Source organism: Tiliqua scincoides, chromosome 9 (genome assembly GCF_035046505.1).
Source record: "Tiliqua scincoides isolate rTilSci1 chromosome 9, rTilSci1.hap2, whole genome shotgun sequence".
Lineage (NCBI taxonomy): Eukaryota > Metazoa > Chordata > Lepidosauria > Squamata > Scincidae > Tiliqua > Tiliqua scincoides.
The window spans coordinates 36,525,948-36,539,124 of NC_089829.1; the positions used below are offsets into that span (position 1 = coordinate 36,525,948).

At 44.3% G+C, this 13,177-nt stretch overlaps 1 long non-coding RNA gene across 2 annotated transcripts; it reads left to right on the forward strand.

Annotated features, from left to right (window-relative positions):
- The first annotated feature begins 1,570 nt into the window (after nucleotides 1-1,570).
- LOC136660552 (uncharacterized) lies at nucleotides 1,571-12,788 on the forward strand. Of its 2 annotated transcripts, XR_010794905.1 has the most exons (3): nucleotides 1,573-1,736; nucleotides 9,721-10,105; nucleotides 12,663-12,788. It is a non-coding gene; the product is annotated as an uncharacterized lncRNA (long non-coding RNA). The 2 variants fall into 2 exon arrangements; XR_010794904.1 differs by lacking the exon at nucleotides 12,663-12,788 and having other exon boundaries at nucleotides 1,571-1,736; nucleotides 9,721-10,084.
- The last annotated feature ends 389 nt before the right edge of the window (nucleotides 12,789-13,177 follow it).

Genomic DNA, 13,177 nt, shown 5'->3' on the forward strand with positions numbered 1-13,177 from the left:
ACTGAAATTTCCTCATGGCAGAGACCTCTCTTTTGTGTAAAGCATCATGCCATTAAATGAATAATAATAAACACAACTAAGGCTAACGTTAAGGCAGATAGGTAAGTGTGTGAATGAGAGAGAAGGGGAGGCATTTGGGTATTTGGGATCAGTCAGGATCAGAAGCAGAGACAGCTGGGAAGGTTGCAGTAGGTTGGGAGCACCTCAGTGTTGCAGGACTTCTTTCTCTGACGTGGAGGAGGAGCTGATGCTGTTTGCCTCTGCTTACTCTGTGCACTTACTTGTGCGTTGGGAATTCTATCACATGACTAATCCTATCCAATCCTATCCAACTTTCTAGCACTGACACAGCCATGCCAAAGGGATGTGTGTTGTATCCTGCAATGGGAAGGCAGTCATGGGGGCTTCCGTTAATGTACTCAGCTGTTTTCAACTTTTTTTTCCTATTCCCAAGAGCACTTATTATTATTAAGAATATTTATATACTGCTTTTCAATGAGAGTGTTGACAAATAGTTTACATAGCCAGTGACAAATGAAGAAGGTGGCTTGGGGATCCCTGACCCTGGGTGCCAGGCTGCAGGGGGGTGTCCAAGAGGCTGCCACAAGATGGCAGCAGTGGAGGCAGTGACCCTGGCTGCAGCCGTGATTTGGTTAGTGCTGGTTGCAGCCGTCCACAAAGAGAAGCATATTTATTGGTATGGTTATATATACAAAGTTGTATATAAACATACAAATAGAAATATACAGACTTACAAAGTTAGTACCACACACACACACACACACACACACATTCAATAAAAGAAAATGTTCACTGCCTGTGCTTCTTCTCTGGCCATTAACATTATTCATGTCATGACTGTTACTAGAAATAATTTTGTCATTGGGGGGTGCCAAAAATTCATGGGCTCTTGGTGCCAAATGACCTTAGTATGCCACTGTACATAAGTAACTCAAGAACTGGCTCCCTGCCCCCAAAGAGATTACAAGCTTAACACAAGGTGCAAAAGGATCACTCCACAAACAGCCCCTGGAAAAGAAGCCATGCTGGGGTGGGAAAGGAGCAGTTGCTCTCTTCCTGCTAAATATAAGAGGACCAACCCTTTAAAAAGTGCCTCTTCCCAGTTAACAGAGGCTAATGGACAGGTGATCCAGGTATGCGTACAAAACAAATGCACACAGAGCTGTGCCTATTGAGGATTTCATGCACTTGATGAAAAGGATGGGTTTTCATGACAATACACACTAAAACAAATTAGCTTTTGCCACAAGACAAATGATATGGGGGGGAAATTTTAATTATATGGGGGAAAATTTATTCTAATTGGGGCTATTTTGCAGGTTGCCAGCGAGCAGCATGCCACCTGTATTTCTCCGTCTTCTTTTTCAAAGCAAAAAGACCTAGCAGCGTAATCTGTTCCTTCCTTTCCTCGCTGCTCCCTGAATATTTCATCATGAGCAACAGAACTTTTGCCTTTCTTCTCCCAAACAGCTCCTCTCCTTCCCCTCCGCTCTGTTCCTTCTCCCCCCCCTTCCCCGTTTCCATTTTATATTTGCTCACTTGACAACTTGTCACTAGCCCATCACTGCCACACAGGCTGTCCTTGAAACCTGACCTCTGTAGCTTGTTGTGCCCAGTGGTCATGCCGTCTTTGTCTCACTCCAACCATTTCTGACAGGAGACATGCCGATTTTAACAGCAAGGCCTGGCACCTGGGACACCCTGGGATTACACAGGTAAACCAAAGTATTCCATGTTGTCTCCTGGCTAACAACAGAGGGGGGAGAAAACATGACATCTCGAATAGCAGGTCTTTCCATTCGCATATTCAAAAGATTCCGTCATGTTTTCACAAGGAGATGGGCACGACGGCTTCTCCCTTGCCCCCCATCTCCCTTGGCACCTCCGGGCAAATGACATGACAAATATTTTTACATGCAAAGCAGGGGAGGAAGAAAAAAAAAATCCTTTTCATGGGAACAGGGCTTGCTAATTGGAGGGTTTATTAAGACAAAGCAAAACATGGCATTGTTCAAAAGAAGAAGAAGCGTTAAAAAAAATCAGAGGTGAAAGGGATAATTTGTAGGTAGATCTAAATTCCACCAATTTCAATTACAATCTTGATAAGACCCGTTTCTGCCTGCTTTTTCTTGAACCCTGCTTCTTGTAATAGAAGGTGTGATTTGTAGCCTCAATATTGCGATATACCTGCAACGTGGGGAGGGGGAGAGAAGGAGAATGCTTTCTTTGCACAGAAAGGAGATGCTTCCTTTTAAAATGACATGTTTTTACTCTTCTTGAAGTGTCAGTGTGTAGAGCAAAAACGTGAAGTATTTTGACTGAAATAAATGCTTAGATGGAAAACAGTGAACCCTGGAGAGTATTCTGATACTTGAAGAACTTCATACTGTTTTAAGCAGGTGACAGTAATGTCATCGACTGAGAAAGTGTTTTGTGTTTTTTTCCCCCCTCTTACTTCCCAACTTGTAAAATGAAAAAAGAAAGTTAAGTATTAGAAAGAAACTTAAAAGGAAAGCATGAAACCAGCATCTCTGGAAGAAGTGCATTAGTCACACATTACTTTGCTGCGGACAAAAAGTTTCAGAAAAAGAGAATGCAGTACTTAGAAACTACAATGAATCTAGAAAAACAGCCAAGAACAAATAAGACCCGGTTCAGTCCAGTTGATCTGGAAGGCTTGGGTTCAAAGGCCAACTTAGAGACTCTGTGGTCTGGACAGTGTCAAATAATGCTCCCTCCCCACAAATTTTCTCCTTATTGGCAATAGTGATTTGTCAGACCTTGGGAAAGAAAATACTGTTAAAAATATTAAACCATTTCTACCCAATGTTGCATAAATCAACAGGGTTCAAATGTGTACACCTGTGGGCTGGGCAGAAGTGGGTTAAGACGACCCTCTCTGCCCTTGAGTGACATCACAACAGCCCATTCCAATTGGCTATGTAGCATGACATCATCGTCATCCTATTCCCCATGGGATCCCTGATAGGGAGGAATTACCCATTTGGCTGATCTACTAAGGAGTAAGCAGCAACAGCTGAGGAAACAATGGTGCCAAACAGGACCTAAAGAAAGACATAATCTGGGTATTCTAGAAGAAAAACCATCTGCACGCACAGTTTTTATTTGAAACCAAAACTGGAGAATATTTGGCACAGCTGTAATAACTAAACCACATCTGTACAGGATACATTGAAGCAACAAGAGAAATAATAAACATTTTGGTTAGAGACTGTTTTTTAATAAGACCTCTTGTTCCAGAAGTCCCACCATCTCTGCCTTCTCTTTCCTCCAGGTTAAGTGCTCTTACCTTGGAGGAGGAACGTTGTGCAAGGGAGGCAAGAGCAGAACACCAGCAGGGATCTGCTCAAAATGGGTGGTGTCCACCTTGCTTCTACTTGCTTGAATTTAAGCAGGGATGCTCACACGATCCAGCGTTCCTGCCTTGCATCCTCACTCTAACCCTAGCCTGGATGCAATGGCCAAACGCAAATCGTAGACTAGCATTCACACAAGGAGAACCGATTTGCAAGCCCGACGCAATATCAATGCATGACCCTGCACTGATGCAGTGATTTGCACAACCCAAGCAATTCATGCACTGTGGGAGGAGCCAAAATGAAACCCACCTTGGATGAACTTGGCGCTTTTCAGAAGCTGGAGGCAACTTTCTTGAACTGCTGCCCCAGTTGAAGGTTCAGTGGAACCATATAGTCAAATAAAAATTAGATCAATGCCAAGAGCAAGAGCGGCATATTAGTTAGGGGTCGGCTAGAACTGGGGAGAGTCGGGATCAAATTCCCACTCCTGTGAAGCTTTATGAAGGTGACTTTGAATAACCCAGTTAGTGGCAAACAAGTATTGTAAACCTCTGTCTATCTATACAGGACACACACACACCCCATATTCATGGGGGATACACTCATGCTGTGCATAGTAGGGATACCTGAATCTGTGCATAGTAGCAAACCCTACTCAAATTCCCCCCATTGTGCTCATGATTTGCCTCTCTTCATTTGCAAACACTCTGCAAACAGAAACGTTCTGGAAAAGGAAGCAGACAGCCGAACAGTGGTGTCACTAGGGTTTGTGTCACCCTGTACAGGAGGCCAGTGCATCACCCCCATGATGAACCTTCTCCCATGTAGTGGGCAGGGCAAAAAAACCCAGACGGTGGTCATGGTGATGCATCATCACCCCATCCCAATGGTTTTTGGCTATAACCTTTTATAAAATAGAGATATTTTAATAGTTTGTTTCATTGCAATCAGCATTAAATTATGCATTGATTGATATATGATGGTATTATTAGAAAATATCAGGATTTTAAAAATTTTGGCCAGTAGTGGTGTCGTCACCTCCCCCCCGGCATTACCTGGTGCAGCCCACACCCTGCTAGTGACACCATTGTCCCTGAATGCTAGATTCATAGCTGCTGGAGAAATGCTAGAGGAGGCAACAGTGAGAATACTAATAGGAAGCTGAAGCAGAGGAGCAGACAGATAGCAGGACTGCTAGACTCCGCCTCCTCTTAGCATTCTCACTGTTGCCTCTTCTGGCATTCCTCTAGCACAGTGTTTCTCAAACTGTGGGTCGGGACCCATCAGATGGGTTGCGAGCCCATTTCAGGTGGGACCCCATTCATTTCAATATTTTATTTTTAATATGTTAGACTTGATGCTACCCTGGTATGTGACTGCATCTGGGGAAATGATACAGACCTGTACTTTTAACAAGCTACTATGTATATTCTTTTAACAATGATAGTCAATGACACTTACTCCTGGGTAGTGTGGGTAGGATTGCAGCCTAGGATTGTTAAACATTTTCCTGAGCGATGATGTCACTTCCAGTCATGACATCATTTCTGATGGACCCTGACAGATTTTCATTCTAAAAAGTGGGTCCCGGTGCTAAATGTGTGAGAACCACTGCTCTAGCAGCTATGAGTTCTGTGTTCAGCTGTCTTCCAAACAGCTTCCTTTTACAAAGCATTTGCAGACAAAGAGAGGTGAGTCATGAGTTCAACAGAGGGGGAAATTTGAGAACCACGGATAAGTGAAACCGCAGATAAGGGACCACAGATTCGAGGGGGATACCTGCAGTCTGCTCATTGACTGTAAACTTATTTTCCATTCAAGTTAAGTTCTGTTCACAGCCAAAGCCAAATAGCAACATGTTTCCTGCTTATTCAAAAAGCAGGAAACAAAAAATAAAAGCAAAAAGATAAACCCAGATGCTCTTCATAATGAAAAATATTTCTAAATCCAGTAACTTTAAAGTTACACATTGGGGTTTTAGATGTGCTTTGGTGCCAATAACTCACTTTTTTAGGTTAAAAATAAAAGGCAGATCAACTATATAGTGCAACTACTTTTCATTTTCTATTAAAAATTAAAACATACATTAATTTAACGAGCTACACGCAGGCAACGTTATTGATGTGCTGTATGACATTTGCTTTTAATGGTATGCGGATTACACTAGTTCTACCTTTAGAGTTAATTATCAATGCACGTGTTTGTGAGTGTGTGTTTATTTCCACCATTTCACATGAAGAGTAACATTAGCGAGTGCATACATTTGCATGGGAGAACCTTAACCTATTTCATTTTATGCTGATCATTAACTAAGAATACTTCGCTCTGGAGATTTATCACATTAATTAGCTCTGAAATTACTCATAGCAATTAAGTATATTGTTCTTAAACTCTTTGGAGATTATTGAAATACTTTTGTTGCTACTATGGGGGAGCATAAATAATCGTTGCTTTCTGGAGAGAGCGTAGGCGAAATCTCGCTGTCTCAGTAGCCTTTAATCTCATAGTCAACTCAGTGCTTGTATCTTTGCTTCCTTTCCCCCCTAACAGTGGTGTACACAGGGGGCTATGGGGGCAAATGCCCCAGGTGTCAGGCTTGGGGGTGGCACCGTGACCACCTCCCCCCACACTGGCTTTGTTGGTGCAATCCAGAACTGCGCCAACAGTGCCTACATCCCCTTTCTTTACAGGGGAGGAGAAGAGGGTGGCCCTCAGAATGGCTGCATGGCTGGCTGGAAGGTGTGCTTGCCTCCTCCAATTTCAGAAGAGGCATGAGTCACTTCTAGCTCTGATGGAACTTTTCACACTGCTGCTCACTGGCGCAAAAGGCTCCATTGGAGCTTTATGGCGTTGCTAGAAGTGGCGCCCAGGAGACAAGTGTCGCTTCCTTCTAGGTGCCACTTCCAGGGGAGCAAAACAGTTCCAGTTGAGCCTTTTGCACCACTTAGCAGCAATGCAAAACATTCCATCAGAGCCTGAGCCACCTCCTTCCTCCCCCCTTTTTTAAAAGGAGGAAAGGAGGAGGCAGTGCAGAAGTAATTGCAGTGATTATGGCATCACCGCAATTACTTCTGGGTTGGGGAGCGGCCCCTGACAGGAAAACTGCCAGGACCACCACTGCTCCTATGCACAGTAATACAGCTAGAGGAGGGCAAAGTGGTAAGTACAGCAGGCGCCGCAATGCACCATGTAAGAGGCCCCTCCCACTTGCTGTCAGAGCCATTCTGGGCAGTGCCAGCAATGCACAGGAGACTTTGTTTGGTTTGGCGAGCATCTGCACTACCCGGAATGGCTCCAACGGCAAGTGGGAGTGGCCACTTACACAATGCTTTGCAGCTCCTGCAGTACTTACCATTTTGCCCCCTCCCAGCTACAACAAGCCTAAATGAACTCTCTCCTCCACTGCAAATATAAGAAAGAGGTGGAATGACAGGGTCAATAGCTCAGTGGAAAGACAAATGTTTTGCATGCCAATAATCCATTTGTAAACCTTGGCATCTCCAGATATTCCTAGAAACCTAAGAAGGTTTTGGGAATTCATGTCTTTCACCTGAGAGATCAGAACTGAAAATAGCCACTGATGCCCTCCTAGTGAGCCTTCTGAATGTCCAGACAGGGGTGCTTGAAAAAAATAACTTCAATCAATTGCTTGGTGGGATGGGCAAATCACTCTTTCAAGTGGTTTACGCATTCAACCAGGCAAGGAAAAAAATAATTCAGAACATCCAGTCCACCAATATGGTTCTCTTGGATTACAGTTGTAGTCCTCTACTGCTCATGTTGGTTTTTTTGTATCACTGTCAAACCTGCAAGCAGTGGTGGTCCTAGTGCTTTTCCAGCCAGGGGCCACCCCTCCATCCAGAACTAATTGCGGTGACATCACTGCAATTACTTCCACAGGGCCTCCTCCTTTCCCCTTTTAAAAAGTGGGGGGGGGAGGAAGGAGGCAGCCCAGGCTCCAATGCAGCCTTTCATACCGCTAGAAACAGCGCTCACTTCCTCTGAAATCAGAGGAGGCAGGCGCTGCTTCCAGCAGTGCAGAAAAGCTCCAATGGAGACTTTTGCACCACTAGCAGCAACATAAATGGCTCCATCAGAGCTAGAAGTAGTGCACGCCTCCTCTGAAATTGGAGGAGGTGAGTGTTGCTTCCAGCCGGCTACCTAGCCATTCTAACGGCCACCCTCTTCTTCTCCCCTTTAAAGAAAGGTGAGGAAAAGAGGATGAATCTCAAATTGATGCAAAACCACGCCAACAGTGGTTGTGCTCCTGGAGTCACTATCAGAACAGTTTCAGGTTGCACCAAAAATCCAGTGCCCAGGGGAGTGGGTCATCACTCTGCCCCCCAAGCCTGGCACCCAGGGCATTTGCCCCCATTGCCCCCTAGATACACGACTGCCTGCAAGTTGACCAAAGGTCAGCACTCATTGCTAGAGCACAGCAAAAACACACACACACACACACACACACACACACACACACACACACACACACACACACACACACCAAGTTCTCATTCTGCTGGCAGACTGAAAAGTTGGGGGGGGCATTTTGTCCATTTGCATAGGGTACGCAAACAGGGGTGGTTGTCCCACTTACCTGCAGTATCATTCAGCTTTCCTGCTACAGCTGGATGCTTACCTTTCAAAGATCTTTCTGCTCCTCTTCCTCTCCAGACTGAATACACTGTCTCTTTCTTCTTCCCTCACTCAGAATCATCACGAAGCCAGATCAGAGTGAGGGCAGAAGGAGGAAGCAATGTTTTCAGTCTAGAGAGGAAAAGAAACAGAAAGGCCTTTTGAAAAACCTGGTGCACCATGCAAGCAGAAAGAGAAATTCAGTATGCTCTAACAGCAGTGAAAAAGGTAACTGGAGGCAGTTTATTTCAGAAAATCCCCAACACTACCCAGCCCAGCTCTGAAATTAGAACAGAAAAAGTTGCTTTGAAAATTTTCAGTTCAGCTCTATTACATACTGCTGTGAACTCAAGACTGTCACACCACAAACAGCACTGAGCAATAAGGATTTTCATGAAAACAAAGTGTGCAAAAAACACGCATGTTTGAAGCATTTTGGAAAGGACTGTAGAGGACCCTGTTGAGCTTTTTAGATAAAGAAGCTTTTTAGAGAAGTATTAAAACCACTGTTTCACATATCAAAGCTAAACAGATCTCTCTTTCTCCCCCCCCCCCCGATGTATATATGAAGTGAGCGGCACGACTTGAATTTCTCAAGCTTGACATCCCATCGGGCTGATGTGTCGTGTCCCTTTTTGTTGGCCTGTCTCGTCACACAGTGTAATGTGGCATTTCAGTGTAACAGGCTGAGACACGTCATGCCAATGACATGTCAAGCTTGTGAATTTCAAAAAGACACAGTTCAATGAAAAACATGGGTTTCAAACTGCCCTGGAGGTTTTAAAACCTTGGGAAAAACCCATATGTATTAGAGAATACTTTTTTCTTTTCCAGTGATTTTTGTTTTTTTGTTTTGTTTTGTTTTGTTTTTTTTTTTTTTGCTACTGGATAGCAAGTAGTTATGACCTTTGTTTGGGTGATGTTGCCCACATGTAAGATAAAGAGATGGTCTGTTTGAAGTTTTCAGATATCTTTGCAAACTCATCTAGTTATTAAGTTTGCTACTCCAATTTCTGCTGTGTTCATAGTGCTCTTTAGGATGATGATGATGGGACAAGACAGATTAAAAGATCGTTTTTCACATTTGACACTGAGCTGAAAATGTATCAAACACACCTCTGTGCCTAAGTTGTACTGAGTTATCTGCTATCTTTGCTCTGGCACTACTAAAATGTGCTCTGCAATCTCATTGGCCCTTTCCTGTGATCTCCAGGGAGGGTCAGCAGGCAGTACCAGAGTACACATCAGTGTCAGTCAATTTGGACACTGACCACAGGCCCAGGACCATTAACAGCCAGCCCCTGAGGCCCTGGTGAAAAAGATGTTGACTCCAACATAGTGTTCCAAGGACTTGTCACTAGCACCAATATAAGCTTTCTCCTTCCTTTTGGAAGAAGCCGGTGTCCTTCGGCAGCCACCATCTTCCTTTACCTATAAGGATAAAGTAGCCAGGATGATTGCGCCCAAAGTCTCCCTCTTTCTCAGTGAGGGACTGGAACTGTTGCTTGAATTCCTCCACAATGTCTGAAGCAACACTACATCGGGGCATTGTAGAGGAATTAAAATGGTGGCACCTGCTTGCCTCAGCTCTGAGAAAAGCAACACTGCCCCTTCTCTCTTCACCCAGGTAGCCCCAAAGGGCCCAAGAGGGGGGGCACCAGAGCGTATTTGACCCAGGACTAGAAGCACCACTTTTAGTGTGCAGAGTTTAGGGATGACTTTTAATCCAATATGTCTGGCTCAGTTGGTAGAGCTGCCGCCTTGTATGCCTGAAGATCTGAGGCTGCCAGTTCGAAACAAACGGAAGTACCCGAGAACTGAGGACACGCTGATATACTGATGAGCTGACCCTCGGTGGCAGAGAGGAGTTGCCGTCAAGTGGAGCATGGGAGGTGAAGGGCCAGAGAGAGGCCAGACCGGGAAGGAATCCAGCTGGAAGGAGTTCTATGAAAGACTAGAACTATTCAATTGTAAAAATCCCTACGGGGGTTTAGAACAGCCTGCCTATGTAAACCGCCTTGGATTAAAGTCTGAGGAGAAATCTGACGAGCAAAGAAAGGCGGTATATAAATACCTGTATAAATAAATAAATAAATATAAATCTCGAAGTCTCCAGTGCAACCAAAAAGGTAGGATAAAAAAAATGGAAAGAAATACATTAACTATTTAAGTATTTTTAATTAAAGCACTCAGGAGGGAAAGGATTGTGCTCCACATATGTCTATGTCTCCATTTTAACAGCAAGAGATAATACAGACCAATATAGATATTTTGTATGACATCTCAACAGGTCAATATCTCAAACAATAAAGGAAATAAAGAACCCTCCATTCATTTTTTTTATTCTCACAATTTAGGCAATTAACCTAGAACCCTTCCCAATTTGTATATGAAAACAACCCCCAGGGCTTAGACTACAGTGACACTTTTAAATCCAGAGTGAATCAGTTTGAATTATAAGCCCCTTTCAAAACAGGGGGATTTGCTATAATAGAATCAGTGACAGACCCTTAACTACAGTGGCGCTAGCGGGCACCCACTGTAATACAGGGATAAAACTAAATTACATCACTTGTCATCATTAAGAAAAATTTTCATCTCAGCTCTTCATTTGAAAAGCACTGCAGTTAATGAACGATTACTGAGCCATGACACCAAAATGGCTAAAATATAGGAATTAAGGGGAGGTCAACTCAAGTATTTTTTAAAGCATGAAATTAAGGCACCCATTTGTACTTGTGGGAGGGGGCGCCACTCCCAGGCATTAGGCTGCTGTATAGTGTGCTCGTCAAGCCTACATAAAGGATATGTGTTTCTGTAACTGATAATGTTAGGCTAGGATGGTGTAGTGGATTGGGGGTTAGACTTAAGATGTGGAAGATTCAGGTTCAAATCTCCACTCAGCTATGAAACTTCTTGGGTTACCTTAGGCCAGTCACTTTTTCTCAGCCTCACCTACCTCACAGGATTGTTGTGAGGACAAAAGGAGGGGAGGACTCATGTACACCATCCTGAGCTCCTTGGAGGAAGGGTGGTATAGAAATGTGGAAAATAAATGTCAGTTAAAGAAACTAGAGCCTTTTCAGATGTTGTAATGAACAAGTATGGATGGGAGGGAGGGTTGCGGTAGCAAGTTCCAGCCCTGAGCTAAGTGTAATGGTGATATCTGGTGAAGAGCTCACAGCTATCCAAGGGCTCGCTGAGTTAGCCAACCCCTGAACCTTCTGTACCACTGACAATGGTAACACACCAGTGTGTCATAAGGGTAGGTGTGAGGTGGATGGTAGCCCAGTGCTGAGGTTCATCCAGGATATACAGCAACCTGGTACCAGCATTGATTAAGGCAGGGTTTTCCAAAGCGTGTAACACATTGCATTAGGGCAGGGGTGTCCAAAGGTTTTGGCAGGAGGGCCACATCATCTCTCTGACACTGTGTCGGAGACCGAGGAGAGAAAAATTAATTTACATTTAAAATGTGAATAAATTTACATAAATTAATATACTAGAGGTGGAACTTATATGAATGAATGAAGGTCTTGCAATAGCTCAAGGCCTATAAAAGGCCTTGCACAAAGCAAGGCTGGCCTTTCCTTTGCTGCAACTACCACATCACAGACGTGAAACAACAAGCAGTGGAGGGAGCGCTCATCCCACAGCTCACGCAAGAGGTCAAACAGTTGTCTTCACGCTGAGAGCAGTTGTGGTGGGCCAGTGTGGGCTCCAACAAATCTCTGGAGGGCCAGAGGTTCCTTGGAGACTGGGGGCTCCCTGAGGGCCGCAATGAGAGGCCTTGAGGGCCGCAAGTGGCCCCAGGGCCGGGGTTTGGGCAACCCTGCATTAGGGGATCACAGCACACACACAGGGGTGCTGATGGATGTCCTCCTACCTGTTCTCCTGGGCACCACAATCTTGGATCAATCCTAGATGCAGCACCTAACTGAGCTGGGAAGAAGCAGCTGCAGGCGCACCATGAGCCCAGGAAGTTTGGGAACCAGTGGCTTAAGGACATTTATAGAGAGACCACATACATACAACCACATGGATGAAGAACATTTTCCTGTGATCAGGATCCTTACTTTTCAAAAGTTTCTGAGCCTGCCACCATTATCCCATACCTCTTTGATTTGCAAGCTAAAAGAGTAAGTGAAAGCAAAGCTTCCCAAATTAAAAGCGATGAATATCGGCTGCAGCACCGTCACCTCCCTACTTCTCCCAGGCTGGTTGCGTGACTGATGACAGCTGCAGATGCCGATAGATTTCTGACCTGCTCCAGAAATCTGGCACTCTGGAAGTTTTAAAAAAATGGCAAAAAGTAAACTCTGCAATCTGTGGAGAGAGAAAAGGGAAGTGGGGTAGCTGACAGCTCAAAGTGGAGGAGGAAAATGAGAAAGGAAGCCAGCACACTCGCACCATATGTGCTCAGAGCATCTCAGGACAGCTGGAAAAAGCAGAGCATTTGCCTTTTGCGTGTCCAAGATTGCGTTACTTCCTTTTAATACGGCTATCAATAATGCTGAATGATTAACACCAAGGATTTATGTTAATTTCATTATAAGCTTTATTTGTTGCCTAGTGTTGAATTAAGACTGTCAAATCATCCTTCTCCATTGCAGAGGACTTTTAAAATGCAAGCCTAACACATAACATCTGATCATTAATATGTTAATAACACTTCTGTTTTCATAGATATACCAGAGACACCAGACAAATGGGGAAAAAAAAAATCTGTCTGAAGAAAGGGGACTTCAGTGGCACTCAAAGAGTGATGACTTCAGATGAATAAAAAACATCTTTAAAAATTGTACACTTTAAGAGACCGGTGGCCATTTTTGCAGCGTTCCATTCTCAGCTGAGGCAAATTCACATGGAGACTTTGAATCTGAAAATGCTTGGCTGCACATGCACACATGCACCAAGAAGAGCATCCAGCACTAGCCTTCCACATGCTGCAAGGGCAGCTGCTCTATCCACAATAGCAGTGCAAAATGCATAACTATTTTTATGGAGGAGCATAAACAGGTTATGAACCAGAGCAGGGATGAAGACCTAAAAGCTGCTGCTGCAGTCACATAGCATTTCACACACACACACCCCTGGGCCAGCCCTAGACCTCCTGATGCTTGAGGCAGCATACCAAATGCTGCCCCCCTTACCCAAAGATGTGCCACTCTCTTCTTCTCCCATTCACCAATGTTCTAACT